Source organism: Bombyx mori, chromosome 1 (assembly GCF_030269925.1).
Source record: "Bombyx mori chromosome 1, ASM3026992v2".
Lineage (NCBI taxonomy): Eukaryota > Metazoa > Arthropoda > Insecta > Lepidoptera > Bombycidae > Bombyx > Bombyx mori.
In genome coordinates, this window is record NC_085107.1 from 19559483 (window position 1) to 19580954 (window position 21472).

Here is a 21472-nt window from a genome sequence, read left to right on the forward strand (position 1 = left end):
ATTTAAAAAAGTGTGAATCAGACCTACAAAATAATTGAAGAGGGAAAACAAAAAAACACTTATTCTGAATTTAAAATTGGGCACGGGTGCATTTGTTTTGTTTAATTCACCTACCTGCTCACTTACTTGCCCTCCGGGAAACGCGGCCTTGAACCAGAACTTAAAAATCCTAAGTAAAACGAACTGTGTCAACTTATAATATCTACTGGCTACTGAGATCGAGTCCGGGAGAACAGGGAGCCGTTAGTGTCGACCGAAGTCAGGACTCGACTGAGCCTGCAGCGCGTCTGAATGCACTGAAATACACCGCGAATTTTCATAGCATTCCACGCAGCTTCATCCGTGCAGGCGACTGTGCGCTTTAAGTACAAAGCTGCACTGTCTATTTCACTTTGAAGAAATTTTATTGGAAAACTTCATTGGTTCATTTTGATTTTCCCACCTTAACAACGTTGTGACTATTTTATTTTTAATACAGACTAAGTGGTTTGTTTCTAGATCTGCCTTTATCGTTTCCTATGAGAGACACGATGCGCTCATCGTGGGAGTACCTACATACATAAATGACAAGCTTTTCATATTTATCCAACGATTTCTTCTTTAGAATTTGAAACGTGTCGACATCATTTGGGATTAATTACTTTTCAAACTTTTAAACTGTCGACTGCTATGCTGTGTTTTTGTTTCAAATGTTTTTATTTATTTAAGTGTATTAGAAACAATATTATTTTATATAATACAATATTATAACAATATTATAATATTATTTATATCTTAATTATATTCCGAGAAAAAATATTCTTTCATTAAAATATATAATATATATGTATAACTGATCTAACGTACAACATAATTTGAATATGTATACAATGTATGTAATATATTTGTATAACGTACATCATACAATATTTATAAATGAAAATATGCATATAAAGAGACTTCAAATTGTAATTCCTTCACAAATGAACGAACCTTGAATATTATAATAAGATGTGGGACTAACCCAAGGCGTCCGTTAAAGTTTTGGGTAATACTTATATTTTCGTTCACCCTTATTGTTTGTTAAATGACAATCTGGATAATTTAGTTTTCAACCAACAATACAATATCGGAATTCGTACAAACAATCTATTTTCCAATCTAAACAAACAGCCGTTTGGTGTAGTGGTAAGTGACATGGTCACTACACAAGGGGATTGCGGGTTCGAATCCCGCCAAGGGAAGATATTTGTATGATAAATATAAATGTATTTTCCAGGGTTATGGATGTATATTATATATATATATATGTGGGATGGTATGGCGAAATCTAGTGGATATTTAGTTTAACAACAAAATCTTTTATTCTTTCAAAAAAATACTACATACACCTTCGTAACATCGTTATGTCCAACTTATATCTGTCATTTATATTTTCTTCTTTTAAAATAAAACTAGTGTGCCAGTGTTAATTAACCAAAAAGTATCGATCTTCCCACTCGGCCATTCCTACCTATTCGTCTGCCTCAGACGAATCAGTCCATAGTTTAATAAAATTAGACTAGTCGTATGTATCGGACCTCCTCTATTCTCAATCTTCAACTTTTAGTCGTCCTCTCCTATAATTCTGTCTTCTAATTTCTTTATCCATCTTCTTTGGTACAGCGATAAAACTACTTCCATTCTTCTCTTTGTACAGTATTTTATTTTGTGTCAAATGATTCTGGTAAGGTACTTTAACCAACTTCTTGCAGTCTTCTTTCTCTAACTTCTTATAATCTTCTTTCTCTAACTTCTTGTAATCTTCTTTGACCTCGTCCTTCTCAACAACAATAGCACAAAGTGGAATCTTCTCCATTACAATACCATTTCTTGTAAACTTAACTTCGAATTCACGCAGTATGGGGTTGCCAATGATCAGCTTTACAGGTATTATATCATCTTCCACAATGTAAAATTTGATATCCGTAACAGCATCATCAATCTGTAGCTGAGTAGTAAAAACACCTTTGATAAGTACTTCTTTGTTAGCAATGCCTGTAAGACGAACTTCTGAATTCTTGTCATAATGTTGGACATTATTCTCAATTTTTTCAAATTCTGATTGTATAATAAGATTCGCGTCACTACCTGTATCGATAAAAGCCACCATCTCTGTTCCATTCAATAACACTTTCTTGTAAGGGATTTTTTCTTCTTCGTTTTTCTTCTGAATAATTAAAGACTTTTTAGCATCACTCTTACATTCGTTGCCCTTGTGGCCGAATTCATTACACTTAAAGCATTTAATGCCCTTTGTACAGCCGGGGGATTGATGGTCTAAATCACCACAGTTGTAACATCTTTTAAAGTGCGGTTTTCTTGATGGCGATGTCCCTGCATCTGCATTTACTTGCGGAACTGCCTGGTGATATGATAGTGTACTCATTTTCTTCCGAATATCACTGTAAACGTCCAGCTTCTTTCGAAAATCACTGTAAATGTCTAGCTTCTTTCGAAAATCTTTCAAATCTGTAGCTCCATATAAAATTGCTTTGTTAGATTCAGGATCATTGATACCATCTATAACGTATTCCATTAAAGCAGCATCATCTACTCTTCCATGCAGTGCTATTTCTTTCATAACTAAAAAATATTGTTGTAACGTTTCACCATTTTTTATCTTTCGTGAAATAAGGTTCTTGTGAATCTTAGCACTATTAAACTTAGGGCCAAATTCTTCAATAAGGGCTTCCTTCAAAGTAGGATAGTCTTTAACTCTACCAATAGATCTTAAAAATAGCTTTGCTGTTCCACCCAAAAGTTTCTTTGCATAGATCAATTTTTCCACTTTAGTCCACTTCATCAAATCAGCAACATCTTCAAATTCATCAAAAAACTCCGAAATCGGGTAAGTATCATCTCCGGTGAAAGGTGTCATGGACTGCTCCAAATCACGAAACGAGATGTGCACCTCGACGTCTTCTCTTTCGTCATTATCATTATTCTTCTTAGGAGGCATTTTTTACTTTAGGATTTTTATGCAAAAAAAAAGATAATAGTCTCGTTGAACTCGTAAAGAAATAGTCGTAGTAGTCGTTAATAACAATTTTCAAAATTAGTCTTCTTCTTAAGTAGGTAATCTTCAGTAAATAATCTTATGTAATCTTCATAATAAGTCTGCATAAAATAATGTTACACAAAACTTCATCAATAATACTTCATCATAAAATCGTTATTTTTACACGTCTCCAAGTCTTGGATGCACAACGAAAATGCACTATAGCAGTCAACTTATCTCTGTAAAAATTCATCAATCCACTGTGATTTATCACCCAACAACATCCTGAACGGTATCCATCCCGGACGAGCCCCCAAAAAGATGTGGGATGGTATGGCGAAATCTAGTGGATATTTAGTTTAACAACAAAATCTTTTATTCTTTCAAAAAAATACTACATACACCTTCGTAACATCGTTATGTCCAACTTATATCTGTCATTTATATTTTCTTCTTTTAAAATAAAACTAGTGTGCCAGTGTTAATTAACCAAAAAGTATCGATCTTCCCACTTATATATATATATGTGTGTATAATAAAAATCTTACATTTATTTCCGTTATCTGGTACCTGTAACACAAGTTCTTTACGAACTTATCACGGGACCAGTTAACGTGGCGTGATTGTTAATAAATATTTATTTATTTATTTTGAAATTAAAGTTATCTTTATGAACGTTTGAAACGAAAATAGCATACGTGATAATTTTCATTAAAAAATCTTTTATCTACGGTATTTTGAAGCTTATTTTGTTATTCGGAGTTCTGTTGCTTATCGAACAGGTGATTGGATGAACAGCGAGGTAACTGTTTGTAAAAAAAACAAAATAGTTTTTCTTTCTCATGCCTGTAAGTAGAAGGTAGACCCAAGACAATGTGGAAGGATGTAGTGCTGAAGGGCAAAAGGGAATGCAATGCTGCTGACGAGGATGTCTAAGACAGAGCAAAATGGAGGAGTAATGTAAGGAAAACTGACCCCACCACCATGTGGCATAAATAGCCGGGAAGAGAGAGATGCCAGTAAGTGGAACAGAGAGTATCCTAACAGCGATTAGTCTTTGAAACGATTACTGATCTACTTTTTATATCTACTATTTTATATATTTTTCGAGTAACTAGAGGTCCCGCAGTAGTCGAAATTCGACTATAATTAATTGGAATTGTAAGTTTGTACACTATTATGACTGTATTTTACACAAATTTCGCCAAGACTACACTATAAAAAATATTAACAAAGACAAACAATATTTAATCTATTCTCAATTTGACCACAGACGTCAAGAACAAAAGTTTGACAATAAATAGTATGCATGCGTGTGTGCGTCAAATACATGGTATGTAGTGTGTGTAATGTTTTCTTTATTGATTTAATGTATCTTTTATGGATTATTTAAAAAAAATATTAGTATTGTGCACTTCTTCTCCTCTATATTCTCTATAAGTGTGGAAAATTTCATACTCCTCCGTCTGCGCAATTTTCGTAAAAAGGGATACAAAGTTTTTTCTTCACGTATTAATATATAGATAACGGAGGCATAGAATTTAGAATATCTAAGTTTTCGATGCTCACACAACTTCGTTAGGGTCTCCATATTTGATCAGGTTAGACAAGCCAATAATCAGATCCTCCGTTATGTGTTGTGACCTAGTTTAAAGCCCCAGTATGTAGTGCAACAACAAATTATTATCTTTATTTACGTGACAAAAGCTGTTGTATCGTGTGTGAAAAACAGCACTACTGTTTAATCATTACATTACATTGTCGGTCATTGTTATTAATTATAAGAAATGAAATATTTTTAATTTCCATCTCTACAAGGCCGAAGAGCTATATTATACAAAAATTGTTCGGAAAAAAATTATTCCACACATTGTTTTCTAAATTTTCTCTTAAAAATGAAAATTACGTGTATACCTAAATTGTTTTTTAACTTTCTCATCTTTTAATTTCAATATTTTCATTAATAATGTATTTTTTTAATGTGCATATTTAACAGTAAAAGTTGGTTATGGGTAGATTTTGGCGAGATATTTCTACTTTTAAAGTAACGCTCAGAATATAATATTGGGAACTCGATTTATTCAATAATTCCTAAAATTTATTCCTTACATTTTGATTAATAATTAAGGCAATAAAATCGTACTCTTTTTTTGAAAAAATATATAATTTATACCTACGCTAATTATTTTTAACTTTTACATATTACTTTACCTTAAAATTTACATTAAGTGTGGCGGGTAGCCATCATACAACGCAAAATAATTGACAGATGCCTGAATCTCGCTTACGACATTTTCAAGATAAAGCGCATATATACAAGTTCCGAATAACAACATTCGAACCGTCGGTCTACCGAGCAATATCACCCGCTCGGTGGAAGATCTTCCCTTTGTCATATATCTCTCCAAATTAAGTGTTGGTGATTATAACTAAATACAGAAAAAAAACCCTTAAAATTGAATATTTCATTAATAATAACTCACAAATACACAATAGGTTTGGGTTTAATTTTTTTTATCTCTTCTGTAAGTTAGACATCTCAGCCAGAGAGTAAGTAAGCTGCAATAACTATTTTCTTTTTGTAATCAGAGAGGTGGAAGCATGGAGGCTAGAGGTAAGAGGCACACTCTGCGTATGAAGAAAGCGAGCAATTAAAGCATCGACGCCGTACCAGAGATGTTACTTTAAAGATAGCGCCAAAATAATTAGATAAATAATTTCAGCCAATAGACTTCCGTTTACAACTGCCACATTCATATCATACCACTTGCTAGGCTGGGGCTATTTTGGTGGACTTTTGAGTACAACGCAAAGTTTACTGCTGGATCCATTTTCAACTTATAGTCAATTAAAGACAGTTCTGCTTACAGCTACCCTTCATGGGTGGAAGTTATAAAAATGTACAAAATTTAGGAGGTAGGCAGATAAAATTAACAATACCGCAGACGGCGTATTATTGAAATATGTATATTTTTATTCGTGGTATTCGTGTCATGTATTCCAGCTACAAGAAGGAAAGGCATTTATTCAACGCCCACAGACATAAGACTTAAGATAGAGGAATATACACTATTTAAGTCACCGTACCCTAAAGGATAAGACGCCATGTGCATTCACATCGAGCGATGCGACTATGTCGGTGTTCGAATCCCGCAAGCAGGTACAAATTTTTGTAATGAGATATGTACTTAACTTATCTTCACGAACGACTTCCACGATGAAAGAATAGCATCGTAAAAATCGAAACCACAAAATATATAATCAGCATAATTACTGGTGGTAGGTGGTACTTTTTTTAGTCCGCACGGGTAGGTACCACCACTCTGCCTATTTTTGCCGCGAAGCAGTATTGCGTTCCAGTTCGACGGATAGAAATGTGACTTAGAATTCATGTCTGAAGGGGTCTTTTTTTTTATTGCTTAGATGGGTGGACGAGCTCACAACCCACCTGGTGTTAAGTGGTTACTGGAGCCCATTTACATCTACAACGTAAATGCGCCACCCACCTTGAGATATAAGTTCTAAGGTCTCAAGTATAGTTACAACGGCTGCCCCACCCTTCAAACCGAAACGCATTACTGCTTCACGGTAGAAATAGGCAAGACGGTGGTACCTACCCGTGCGGACTCACAAGAGGTCCTACCACCAGTATGGCGGTATTTACGTTGTAGGTGTCTATTGGCTCTGGTAACCGTTTAACACCAGGTGTGCCGTCAGATAGCACACGCGCTTAAAAGCTATAAAAAGTTGACAATTCTTAATATAATCTAAAATAGTTGTGTGATTAAAGTGAATTAAAATAAACCTACCTAATTAAATGTATTAGATAAATGAAGTCCGTGCATGACGCATCAGCCGGCACGAGTGCATCGTTTCTACTCCGTCACGAACACATAGCCGCCGAAGTGTCAATATATCTAGGTTTCATTTAGATCACTGAACTAATTAGCTCAAAGAATGACCTCCGTCCGGACGCCCTTAAGCTACCAGCAAATAGGTAGGGAAAAAAGAATGACTGAAATCAGAAATAATTTATTGCAGAGCGGTACGAAATTTCTTTGAAACTTTAACATTAATTTTGTGTAAAAAAAATACTGTTTACTATAACAAAATTGTATAGTTCGTATCAATAATGCACCTATACGAGGTGTGTTCCAGTTTGCTAGTTATTTAAAATGGAACAAAGTAAAATCGATACAGCACCAATCAAACAGAGAGCTTGTAAGTTAGACCACATCAATGTGTAATTGAGTTCTTAGTGTATTAGCTGTTACTCAAAGTCTTTATTGGTTTAGGTGGATTTCAATTGACTGTTGTCAGAATAAGTATTTTTATCGAACTTAACACGTAAAAGTGCAGTCGAAGCGTCCTAGTGAAATTACTGTTGCTTATCTGCTCTAATTTATGATAATATGATATAAGGGGTATCACTATTTTTTTTACATGTTTACGTCTGGACTATGAGTCTATTGCAAGCTAGTTTCTCGATACTAACTAATATCTAAAGTCTGTTTAGATTTGCTTTTCGAACAAGAAAATAATCGATCGCATACAATTTTTAGTCCTTTTTTTTCGAAAATTTATGTTGAGACCCTAAACATAGTTGTCTCCATTTGAGGTCTCCGTGATTAGTATGGTTATAATTTTGCTGTAGTCAACAGACCTACCTCACTTTCTCTATTCAAATTGTGAGGTACAATTATAATTCGACCTATACGAAATATCTTTATCAAGCAAAATGTATTTAGTACAAGGTTGATGTTGAGGAAAAGAGTCGTTTGACGTACGTAATACCGAATGTCAAAGGGGAATCGAATAAAAAGTCATTGTTCGACGCTGAAAGATATATTTATAAACAAGTGGCCTGCTCCGGCTCCGCTCGGGTATTTAACAAAAATTTAAACGATATTTGACGTCGTTTTATTTTTTTAAATAAAAGAACACTTATTGCGGCATAACTAGATAGATATATGCTGTCGCGGCACTTTTTGTAAATAATAATATGTTCTACAAAGTCGTAGTACATTATTCTTTTCTATCATCAATAGTTTTCGCAGGGCACGCGACGTAAAGATTATTTTAGGTAATTTTTTTACACCTTGAGTTACACTATTGGAGGTTTAGTAAGGATCCCTATCTTTTTTTTTCAAAAAGATTATAGCCTGTCACTCGGGAATAGTGTAGCTTCCAAACAGTGAAAGAATTTTTCAAATCGGTTCGGTAATTTCGGAGCCTATTCAATACAAATAAACAAACAAATCTTTCCTCTTTATAATATTAGTAGATGGCACGAAAAGCGTGAATTTTCAATATTTTTGTTGATGATAATTGATTTTATTTTTTCGGGGATATCTATTTTATTTCAGTTTAAAATCCTATAGTGTTGTTTGTTAATGTTATTGGAATCAAACGTTTTTCGGTCTCTTAAGAGCGATGTATGCCATTTATGGGCACAAAAGGGATGTCTGATAATAAATTGTATTGTAATTGCAATAATCAGTTGTTTATAATTGATTATAATTTTGAAATCGTCGTGGCCTAAAGGATCAGACGTCCGGTGCATTCGTATCAAGCGATGCACTGGTGTTCGAATCCCGCAGGTGGGTACCAATTTTTCTAATGAAATATCGTACTTAACAAATGTTCACGAGTGACTTCCACGGTGAAGGAATAGCATCGTGTAATAAAAATTAAACTCGCAAAGTTATAGTTTGCGTAATTACTGGTGGTAGGACCTCTTGTGAGTCCGCACGGGTAGGTACCACCGCCCCTCCTGTTTCTGCCGTGAAGCAGTAATGCGTTTCGTTTTGAAGGGTGGGGCAGCCGTTGTAACTATACTGAGACCTTAGAACTTATATCTCAAGGTGTGTGGCGCATTTACGTTGTAGATGTCTATGGACTCCAGTAACCACTTAACACCAGGTGGGCTGTGAGCTCGTCCAACCGTCTAAGTAATAAGAAAAGATTTAGGTAGAGGTATGCTCTGTTTCGGTTACGGGAATTTTAAATATACGGTATAAAGTCAAACAAAATGCAGTTCTACGGGTTTTCTTCTAAGAAAACAATTCGGTACGTGTATTTAGGCGCTTGAAAAGTTAAAAAGGATTCTTAGAAATAAAAATGAAATTGCAAAACACTGTATTGAAACAATTTTGAAATCAGGATTCAGAGAGCTTTTCTTTCGACGTCCGTTCTGCTTTCCCTAACAAAAATAAATAGGCTGAGGACATGTTTTTTTTTTTTTATTACAGTAAGTACAGTTACAGTTGTATTAAAGTTTTAATACAGTAAAAGCTTGTTTGCGGGGTATTTTTTCCGTAAATATGCCGCGAATGCAGAAACCGTGAATATGAAAAAAGCTCGCCAACACAGGATGTTGGGTTTGACAACCTCATATTGGAAACCTTTTTATCAATGTGTATGTAATGATGTACCGTTTAGATCTGCGAATAAAGAAATTTTTTGGCACGTACATAGGAATTAGGTCGCATTTTTTTTTATTGCTTAGATGGGTGGACGAGCTAACAGCCCACCTGGTGTTAAGTGGTTACTGGAGCCCATAGACATCTACAACATCGACGCGCCACCCACCTTGAGATACAAGTTCTAAAGTCTCAGTATAGTTACAACGGCTGCTCCATCCTTCAAACCGAAACACATTACTACTTCACGGCAGAAATAGGCAGGGCGGTGGTACCTATCCGCGTGGACTCATAAGTGGTCCTACCACCAGTAATTGCACAAATTATAATTATATGTATATTATTATATATCTCAAGGTGGGTGGCGAATTTACGCTGTGGATGTCTATGGGCACCACTTAACACCAGGTGGGCCGTGAGCTCGTTCTAATCTAATAATTGCATAAGCTGTCAAACAATATGATTTGCGTTGTCACGCAACAAAGTATCGTTGTAGCGACTCTTGAAAGAGGCCTATGTCTAGCAGTGGACGTCTGTGGGCTGGTAGATAGACAGAGATACATGTGTTTCTCTGGACATGGACAATGTGAACGTCAAAGTGCTTAATCGTGTTTACGACTCCCGAAAATCTCACAGCATTCGATGTTATCCTTCCTAGCATATGTGCTGTGGGGAACATAGTGTAATGTACTGTTGTATAGATATATCAAACACAGCCAACTGTGAAGCTCTATTTTAGCGTTTTAAAACAAAAACTTCTGTTTTTTTAAATTTTGATTGACATTGAAACATTAGAGAACAAGTAACGATTTTGATACCAAAAAAGGTGCCGATTTTATACGTTTTATCTGACTATGTATCGTATTTAGTTCAAATATCTCCTAAAAAATACATAGTTCATTGTTGTCATTACGTTTTTATATCTAAAACGATTATACGTTACGGTATAGGAACTCCGACATATAAAATATATAAATAAAGTAAACCGAAGTGAATTTTCCAAATTCTCAAATATAGACTGAGCTTTGAGGAGTCTTCAGATTTTTATTCTGTACGAGACAATCCCGACCAAGCTTCACTGCGACCGTCGTTGAATGCATGAAAAAAATTCCTTGAATTTTCGAAATAAAACCTATCTATATATATAAAAATGAATTGCTGTTCGTTAGTCTCGCTAAAACTCGAGAACGGCTGGACCGATATGGCTAATTTGGGTCTTGAATTATTTGGGGAAGTCCAGAGAAGGTTTAAACGGTAGATAAATATGAAAATGCTCGGAATTAAATCAAATTAACAATTAAAAACAAAATTAATGTGTCCCACGTAGGACAGATACTTTTGTTTGTTTTATGTTTATTTTATACAAAAGCTTAGGTCTTTTATTTATCGATTGAGGCACTACGAAGTCTGCCAGGTCAGATAGTTTTTCATATAAAAAACTTCAGAGGTATCAAGGGACACCCGGATGGAACGAAGTTCCTTTCGATTAATTAGTGAAGGAATTGTAATTTTTTTTTTAAGTTATAATAATAAATTATGGCATTATGAAGAAGAAAAAAACAATACTATGAACTAAATTACTATTGTTGAAACGCTATCTCGAGAAACTGTACTCATTACGCGGACCAATCGGATACGAGCAATGTCACGCGATAAGCGCCTACACGTTGATTGGTCAGAATGACGGATCTAAAAAGTGTCGTGATAACTTTTCGTAAGAATTTTTTCCGTCTAGCCCCCTTTCACAACGCACGATGAGGAACTTCGTTCCAATAATTAAGTACTCAACATAGAATTAGATTCGTATAAAAAAATACCTATTGCAAACTGAAGAAAGGACTACTGGTAGCCCGAAGGCCTTTCCAGTTTCAGCAGGATAAGTGGGCGAGCAAAGCCTCAACCAGGAGGGAAGGGTCTTGCTAAAAGCTACCTTAGCGCCTCCGGAGGAGACCTAACAACTCTAAAGCAGTAAAACAGAAAACAAATCATTAACACAAATATAAATGGTTTTATGTTACTAGAGTCCTAAAGAAGTAGATAAAACTCAATAACGTATTCGAAGTTTTCCGCAAAACTAATCTATTTATACCAAGAATATTGGATATACCAAGGCTGACGCAATGATAGTTCTCAATTGTAACTTCCTTTCTATCAGATAACTATCTACTAAAGTTCTCATTGACAAAACACTCAATGATTCAGCGATAGCAATGAGAATCGGTTGTCTCCAGCTGCTACTTAAACAAATCTCCGTTATGGAATCTTTTCTCACAAAAAAAATCATCAAGAATGAATTTCCTTTGTGGTTTCAAACATCCGTTGAGGGCCACATATTCCACTCCACAAGCCACATATTTTCCTAACTAAAAAGAACAGTCCGTATGGGAGCACTCAGTACAATCCCCGACAGACAAACAAAAAAATAGCGAATACGATCCAATGCACGAACTAGTGTTTGCACGAATCAGCACCGATCAAATAAGGTCTCTATGAATATGCATACATGAATTATTTTGGGTCATACAGGATTTGTTTCCAATTGTACAATTTAATTACCTATTAAATTAAAAAAAAGAAACACAATAGAACGATGACGTTAATATAGTTTTGAACATGATGGTTAATTGTAAAACATGAGTCGACCATTATCAAAGCCGGCAATGTGACTTTTGGACAATTATTGGTAAATCAGAAAAACGAATTATTGACTTTGTATTCCATTGGCAGTCACAAAACTCTTCTGAACGACATCTTAGATAAATAACAGGTTAAGTATTAACCTTTATTTAATGCAGGTTTCGAACCGTATTCTTTGAAGCAGACGATTATATTCAAATCAATCTGTATACATGACATATCAATAACATTTTTTTGTCCAAATGCACAGATTGCCACCTTTGATAATAGACGACTCACATATGTTATTGGTAGTAAGACGACTTATGAGTCCGCACGGGTAGGTATCACCAACCTGCCTACTTCTGCCGTGAAGCAGTAATGCGTTTCGGCTTGAAGGGTGGGGCAGCCGTTGTACTGTAAAAGCTGAGACTTAGAATCTATGTCTCAAATGGGCGGCGGCATTGACGCGGTTGATGTCCATGGACTCCAGTAACCACTTAACACCAGGTAGGGCGTGAGTTTGTCCACCCAACTAAGCAATGAAAGCGACCCCTGGAAAACCTCTTGGGAATCCCACTTTGAGAATCCTTAGTCTAGGCTATGCAATTAGTTCAACTATGTGTATGAACTAAAATTATACACACTACTGTCAATCAGTACATGACGTAGTTTAGTGGTTTACTTTGAATTTGCAAATCAAAGGGTGCAAGCTAATCTTGGTTTCTGCACTGCCGGTGTTGTGATGCACACGCGGTCGACCCTACCTACAAGAGTCAATACACCGGCGATGCCTTGTGTTTACCGTGCTTACCGTGGCCTAGTGATTACTATGTACATATGTTTCTGTTCCTTTAATTAAAATAGCAGTCGCCAAAACAAATTTAACAAGAATTTTATACTTAACGACGATTTTTCCTATTTTTCAAGGGTTTCTTCTTGTTCTTAGCGTTTTCCGGTCTAGTGTCAGGGTTCGAATTCCAACTTAAACTGCTCCACTTTGCCCGATCTTCGAGAGATTTTTCAAAGAATCAACCATATAAAATTCTTTCTTCGGAAGGGTTGAACACGTCACATATTATACAAACAAAAAATGCTTTACATGTTTCCTGACTGTGTTTAACAGAAGTTATTACGCATGGAAACGAAAGAGAAAGAGAGGATGTACATCTTTTTTTTTTTAATTTAAATTTCTTTTTTTGTCCTTCATAACAGATGAGAACTACGAATGATGTTTTAAATCAACGACTATTGGTTACACGAAAATACTTTCGTCAGTATTCGATTCTGTATAATCACTACATAGTATAAAACAAAGTCGCTTTCTCTGTCCCTATGTATGCTTAAATCTTTAAAACTAGGCAACGGATTTTGATGCGGTTTTTTTTAATAGATAGAGTGATTGAAGAGGAAGGTTTATATATATAATAACATCCATTAAATAGTGGAGAAGTCAATAGTAAATTACAGTTTCCGAAGCGAAGCGAGGGCGGGTCGCTAGTCTATCTATATATTATGCGCATTTTATCGTCACGGCACACTGCGACTACACATTGAAAATTTATTCATTTGATTATTTGAAAACTATAAGTTGCGCCTTATGGAGTTAAAGCACGAACAACGTGTTAAGTGAATATTTTTTATGCCTATACCATTGACTTGATTTTTTGGGCTTGAAACATAATTTTTTTTCATTGCTTCGATGGGTGGACAAGCTCACAGCCCACCCGGTGTTAAGTGGTTACTGGAGCCCACATACATCTACAACGTAAATACGCCACCGACCTTGAGATATAAGTTCTAAGGTCTCAAGTATAGTTACAACCGCTACCCTACCCTTCAAACCAAAACACATTACTGCTTCATGGCAGAAATAGGCAGGGTGGTGGTACCGACGCGCGGACTCACAAGAGGTCCTGCCACCAGTAAAAAAATACTATTATTTTGCTAAAATTAAAATAAATAATTAAAATACTATTATAATGTCATCAATAAACACTTGAGTCAAGCTAAGATTCGTAGAAGCATTTACAAAACAGTATATTCGCAGGTGTGCGCTTCGCCAGCGACACAAACTCCATTTGTTTATTGGGTCTTTAAAAAAGTAGGTTAAAAGGGAAACATGAAATTTAGATTTGTATGTCAGAGCAACAATGTTGCTTCCTAAAGAATTGACATGTTCAGCTTGAAATATTCATAACTTGGCCGCGCCTTGTACATATTTCATCGGCCGCGCGTACAATGTTAGTTTGGTTTTCAAATCATAAAGTAGATACTTTAAAGAAAATGAATTAGATTTCTTTGCTGCCCATCTTTGTAAAATTTTTAGATTCGTAGCTGTAGATAGGTAGGTACCTATCGTTCGGGTATTATTTATATATTAACTAGATGAGGACCGACCTTTGCTCGTTTTTTTTTTTGATAACGCCATCTTGTTGTGTCTTTAAAGCGGTTAGTTGCCCTCAATTAAGAAAAATAGTATTATTATTCGCCAATAGATGTCGGGAAGATTCATAAAGTTGATTATTGATAAAGTTGATTAAATTATTGAAAACACGAATAAAACAACATTTTCTGGAAATAAATCGTAGCTAGATCGATTTATCACCCCCTAAATCCCCTGTATGCTAAATTTTATGAAAATCGTTGGAGCCATTTCCGAGATTCAGATTATATATATGACGGCGTTAACGATATTTATGTTACATAGCACGTGCAATAGGAGTGACTCACACAAGCCAGGTGCGCCGGCCGTGTCGTTCCACTCGTAAACAACAGCTGCAACAGAAGTGACTCATAAGCCAGCTGCGCCGGCTAGTATAAAAAGGCGGAACGTGCCTTGAAATGAACATTCGTTGGACTGCGCTTGCCTGGTGCACTTACTATATCCTTGTTACGTTGTGTGATTCAGTGACTGTTGTACGTACTGGTTAAAGTTGGACAAGTGTTAAAGTGAATTGTTAAGATAACATATTGTTGATTAAATCAGGAATCAAAAAGTGACATCGTTTTACTTGGTGTTCAACAAAATAATGTCTACCTTCAAGCTTACATATATATATATATATACAAGAATTGCTCGTTTAAAGGTATAAGATACGTGAAGCAAAAACTTTGTACCCCTTTTTACTCCGAGAGGGCCGCTCAACGGTAGACGCGATCCTTCGCGTGCGGGCCCTCTCGGAGGAGGCCGTCTCCAGGGGTGGGGTGGCTTTGGCGGTGTCGCTTGATATCGCCAATGCGTTTAACACCCTGCCCTGGTCCGTGATAGGGGGGGCGCTGGAACGACATAGAGTGCCCCCCTACCTTCGCCGGCTGGTGGGTTCCTACTTAGAGGACAGATCGGTCACGTGTACCGGACACGGTGGGATCCTGCACCGGTTCCCGGTCGTGCGCGGTGTTCCACAGGGGTCGGTGCTCGGCCCCCTTTTGTGGAATATCGGGTATGACTGGGTGCTGAGAGGTGCCCTCCTCCCGGGCCTGAGCGTAATCTGTTACGCGGACGACACGTTGGTCGTGGCCCGGGGGGGGAGTTTTGCTGAGTCTGCCCGTCTTGCTACGGCTGGGGTGGCGCATGTCGTCGGCAAAATTAGGAGATTGGGCCTCGACGTGGCGCTCAGTAAATCCGAGGCCATGTGGTTCCACAGGCCCCGGAGAGTGCCACCTGTCGATGCCCATATCGTGGTTGGAGGCGTCCGTATCGGGGTCGGGGTGCAGTTGAAGTACCTCGGCCTCATTCTGGACAGTCGTTGGACCTTCCGTGCTCACTTTCAGAACCTGGTCCCTCGTTTGTTGGGGGTGGCCGGCGCGCTAAGCCGGCTTCTGCCCAACGTCGGGGGGCCTGACCAGGTGACGCGCCGTCTATACGGGGGTGGTGCGATCAATGGCCCTATACGGGGCGCCCGTGTGGGGCCAGTCCCTGGCCGTGGGGGTGGCGAAGCTGCTGCAACGGCCGCAACGCACCATCGCGGTCAGGGTCATCCGTGGTTATCGTACCATCTCCTTTGAGGCGGCGTGTGTACTGGCTGGGACGCCGCCAAGGGTTCTGGAAGCGGAGGCGCTCGCCGCTGACTATAAGTGGCGGGCTGAACTTCGTGCCCGGGGCGTGGCGCATCCCAGCCCCAGTGTGGTCAGAGCGCGGAGGGTCCAATCTCGGCGGTCCGTGCTGGAGTCATGGTCCAGACGGCTGGCTGATCCTTCGGCTGGTCGTAGGACCGTCGAGGCGATTCGCCCGGTCCTTGTGGATTGGGTGAATCGTGACAGAGGACGCCTCACTTTCCGGCTCACGCAGGTGCTCACTGGGCATGGTTGTTTCGGTGAGTTCCTGCACCGGATCACAGCCGAGCCGACGGCAGAGTGCCACCATTGTGGTTGCGACTTGGACACGGCAGAGAATACGCTCGTCGCCTGCCCCGCATGGGAGGGGTGGCGCCGTGTCCTCGTCGCAAAAATAGGAACCGACTTGTCGTTGCCGAGTGTTGTGGCATCGATGCTCGGCGACGACGAGTCGTGGAAGGCGATGCTCGACTTCTGCGAGTGCACCATCTCGCAGAAGGAGGCGGCGGGGCGCGTGAGAGACGCACAATCCCGCCGCCGTCGAGCGGGGGCCAGGGAGGCGGATCTCGCCCAAGCCCTGGCCCTCTAAGTGTTTCGGGTCCCCCTCACATGTCGGTCTGGGGACCGGCGAGGGGGGCCTAAGAAGACGACGTGCAAGCTGCTCTGCACGCGTTTTATGCAAGAGCATCCGGGTGATGGAAGGCCGGCTATCCTCGACCCACGCTGGTTCTGGCCCAGCGGGGTATTCCGTAGGGTAACCACTCTAACCGGAGCCATCTAGGCGGGATTCGGACAGTCTGCCGACCGAGAGGGCTGGTGGTCGTGGCGCCGACGACCGCCAGTCCGGCGTCCCGAGGGGGAGGGTGATGGGAGAGATGTGCTCCGCACTAAACGCTTCACTTTCCCCCCTTTGCCTTGTCATGAGTTCTGTCTCATGCGAGGTTTGGACGTTGGTTGTTGAGCGACAGGAGGTTTTAGTCAGTTCGACTCTGACATACCCCGCCCAGTATCCCCAGAAAAGGGCGGAAGTCCGGCGATTTCCTCCTGACCAAAAAAAAAAAAACCCTTTTTACGAAAATTGCGCATACGGAGGAGTACGAAATTAATATAGAGAAGGAGTGCAGAATGATAATATTTTTGAAAAAATGCATATAAAATACATTAAATCAATAACAAAAACATTACAGACACTACCACGTATTTGACACACACAGTGGTGCTTGTGGTACCTAAAAGTGCCGTTAATGGATCGGGAGGATCCGTAATGACGTGTTTAGGGAAATCTATAGACCTCGGTAATCACTTCTATGAAGCCTCATAGCCATGAGCTCGTCCATTAGTACAGTGCAGTAAAAAACGTATCGAATACATTATAATTATTACTTTACACTGTCACTAATTAACGCTCACGAAGCTAGAGTATTATATCGGAAAAACTGGGTTAATTAATTTTCAAAAATGGACCACAACATTGCAGTAAACCGCATCAACGATTCTATTTGTAACGTATTATTAAGGTAAACATTTTCTACATGTATGGGTAAAATAGAAGATCGTTTGATGGATAATCCAGGTGCAATACTTCACAATAATTCCCACGTGCACATATTCTGATAGAATAATCTATTTCATCGACAGCGTTGGGTGTGAAAAGGCAACCATATTTATGATCTCTATTATTCATAATTGTAAGATAAGGGTTTTTTTTAAAAACAAGTGACATTCATAGAGATACTATTATTACATAGTAATTTTACGACATATTCAGTTAAATATTGAGCCATAAAATTATAGGCCTATAGCGATTAAATGCCACATTCTGTTTACTCCATAATTTTTCGTATCCAATCCTCTACTGTTTTTGTGGGCATGAACTAAACATCTACCAATTAACGGGAATTTATATACTAAAATAGAAATACTAAAATAACTTGTTGATTTGGGATCGCCTTGAAAAAAGGGGCTTGTTTTGTTACCTTTATCGGGGTCTTTTCTCGTTTGAATTAGATGTTCAGACCTTCATTTAATAAGTTGACTGTGCGACCATTTTTGAAGGATTTTCAGCCAGTGCGTATTTTCGAGGCAAGTTTGTAATTCTTTAAAGTGCCTATGAGACCTAATAGACCCCACAAAAGTCCTTTTTTGAATGCACGCATACCCATAGAAATCTGGACATAGTCGCATCCAGCACCGAGCGAAAGAACACGGTTTTGACAGCCTCAAGAGGCGACAGACACGCATAGGACTTTTTAATCCGCATAACGCAGTTTATGTGTATTATCTATGGTGTTTAAAGGCTAGATATAATTATATATTTCATTTAAATAGCTTTATTGGTGTTTGGGTGGAAATGTAAATATCGCTTTTTCGCGTTAAATAAGTGATGTATAAATAAACAGAGTTCCACAGTTCAGTCGTTGGCGATCGTTGCGTCGTGTAACTAAGCCGAACATGATTCAGTTACAGACTCCACGAGCTGCATCGGATTGGATACGATATTCAATCCGACGCTAGAGGATCGACGGAGATGACATCGTTAAATTAACTACGGCTATCGTAATGTGAGTACATTTCCCACTTAAATTTACAGAACAAATAGTAGGTATAGTGAAGAATTACATATTTAAAATTTAACACCTTGTACGCCTCACGACCCACCGGTGAGCCTTGAATGCTATGCCATTCGGGCCAAGCCAAAATCAGGGAATCTGTAATTTTTATCAACTTGAGATTGTCATTCAAAAATTTTTAAAATGCGATAATTTGCACGGTAGACAATATTTGCGGCTAGCTTAGATATTTTAAAAAGCTCACGGCTGATCCTCATGGTCCGAATGGTTTAATAAGATAAGGCTCACAGATGAGCGCCGTGGGCTGAATAAAAATACTAAATTTTTCATATCGCGTTCAACGTGTTAAAAGTCGCCTAATACTCGTGTATTGGTAATTATTTCGTTGTGTATTTATTGCCTTAAAAGTTTTTTAAAGAAAATTGTAGACGTGCTTACCTCCCCACTTTTGTTAAGTGGTAATCGAAGTTGATTGGGATATGAGACTGCTCATTAGTTGATGTGACTGACTCTGACTACTTTATCATCTCTATGTTACATGCGTCCTTCCAAGTACGCTTCAAGGTCAGAATCATTATTAACGGTCTCTGATGTTCCAGTCTTAGTTGTATGTAAAAATGCAAGGTAATGTTTACTAAGCCGCACTCCGAGGTTGGTTATTGCATAAGTGGGTGAACAGGTTCATGGCTAAGGGCTGTAAAGTGGTTACCATGGCCCATGGCTCACAGCATCAGTGCCGCCACCTACTTTGGGAGGCAAGGTCAAGTCTCCGCTGGACCCTACAACATTACTGGTGGTAGGACCTATTGTGAGTCCGCGGGGGTAGGTACCACCACCCTGCCTATTTCTGCCGTGAAGCAGTAATGCGTTTCGGTTTGAAGGTTGGGGCAGCCGTTGTAAATATACTGAGATCTTAGAACTTATATCTCATTTACGTTGTAGATGTCTATGGGCTTCAGTATCCACTTAACACCAGGTGGGCTGTGAGATCGTCCACCCATCTAAGCAATAAAAAAAAAAATTGTCTCGTCCTTCAAAGCGAATCGAACGTCTGCATCGCGTCAGAATTATTCTCGTTCGCAGAGCTCGCTCTGGACCTCAAGAAGCGAATTTAATTAAATGCGGATAATTTTAATTGAAAGATGGTTCGAGATTTATTTGCAAACCGTACGCTATTCACTCGATTCGAATACACTGAGTTGCGTAATTATGTATCTTCGTCAACGTGAATGAAATAAGTTCAACCATGAATAATTTCGATATAGTTCTAAATCTATTCCGAACTGATCAACATGTGACCTAACCAGTCTATTTTCTAGTTCGGTTCACTATCCTCGGTATCTGTTTTCGTTATTCCTATCCTATCTCCGTAACACTTCGACAACTTCTAACTTGTAATGGAACATACCAGAATAGGTTTGAAGCAGCCTCCTGGCCTCATGCCATTAATTCCAGAAGTTTCCCGATGATTAAAAATGTCAAAATAAACGATTCGAACGATTTTATAATTATGAATGAATCTATTGTTAAAGTTGAAAATGAATTATAGGCACTAGCGGCTATGAAACTTTGCAATATTCGAAGCATTAGAAAATCCAATAAGAATGAAAGAAACTTGAGATTAAGCTGTGCTTTAATTACTTGTGGCTTTATTCCCGTCATGTACAAATATAGTTCAAACTTTCACAATACTTTGGAAAGTTATATCGAGCAAAGCTTTAAGTTAAAGGAAGCCTTAGAGCTATCATGCTTCATACATTTTTATGCAGTATTTAAAAGGTTGGTTTGTTGTACTAAAAGTTTTCCAGACGTTTGGAAGCTTTCAGCGTTACTTTCGAATTGAAATTTGCTGTAAAAGAAATCTTGAAATGTACTGTACAAACATAAAACCCGCAAAAATTGTAATTTGCGTAATTATTGGTGGTGCTGTGAGCCCGCACGGGTAGAATACCACCGCCCTCTCTATTTCTGCCGTGAAGCAGTAATCCGTTTCGGTTTAAGGGTGGAGCAGCCGTTGTACTGTAAAACTATGACTTGAAACTCATGTCTCAAGTTGGGTGGTCATTTACATTGTTGGTTGTCTATAAGCTCTGATAACCAGATTAACATCAGGTGAGCCGTAAGATCGTCCACCCATCTATGCAATAAATAAATAAAAAAGACAGAATCATTATTGTAATTCAACCAAAATAATATTTCACTCTATCAGGTCTTAATTTAAGATACTAAAAATTCTCACACAAACAGAAACCAAGATCTCAAATTGCAGACCTGCTAACCTCAGTAAAAGTTAATAGCCGTGTCAATAGCACTGTCAGTTTATGATAAATAATTTAACAAATTTTAGACCTCTACTTATAATATTTATTCAATTGTGAAGTTTTGTGTATTTCTATTGGAATTCATCTTATAGCATTTTTTTAAAGAAAATGGGGTGCTATTTATTTGTGTTTGAGGAAAACAGGAATATTTAAAGGAAATTTAGTTTTTTTGTTATAAAATAATTCATCGTTGAATTTTCAGCGCGATATCGAAGAGTTTCGAACAAGACGTCTATTCCAGAATGGTTTATTCGATTCTCTGTATCGGAATACGTAGCTGACACTTTTGCAAGAGGATCTGCACCTATTTTATCTGAGAATTTTATTCTCCGTATTCTCATCGGACCAGAAGTTCTCCGTGACGTATTTTTACAGTGGAATTGAATTTTATGTGTATGAACTATGAAGTGGATTTTTCTATTTATCGAAGCAGAATCTTTGCGCCTGTAATGGTACAATTTTATAACT

The 21472-nt window shown here is 38.3% G+C and overlaps 1 protein-coding gene across 1 annotated transcript in view; it reads right to left on the reverse strand.

The window, feature by feature from the left end:
- The window catches only part of LOC101746038 (ecdysone-inducible protein E75), a 78163-nt gene that overhangs the window by 28769 nt on the left and 27922 nt on the right, over positions 1 to 21472 (reverse strand). The gene's annotated exons all lie outside the window — the stretch shown is intronic.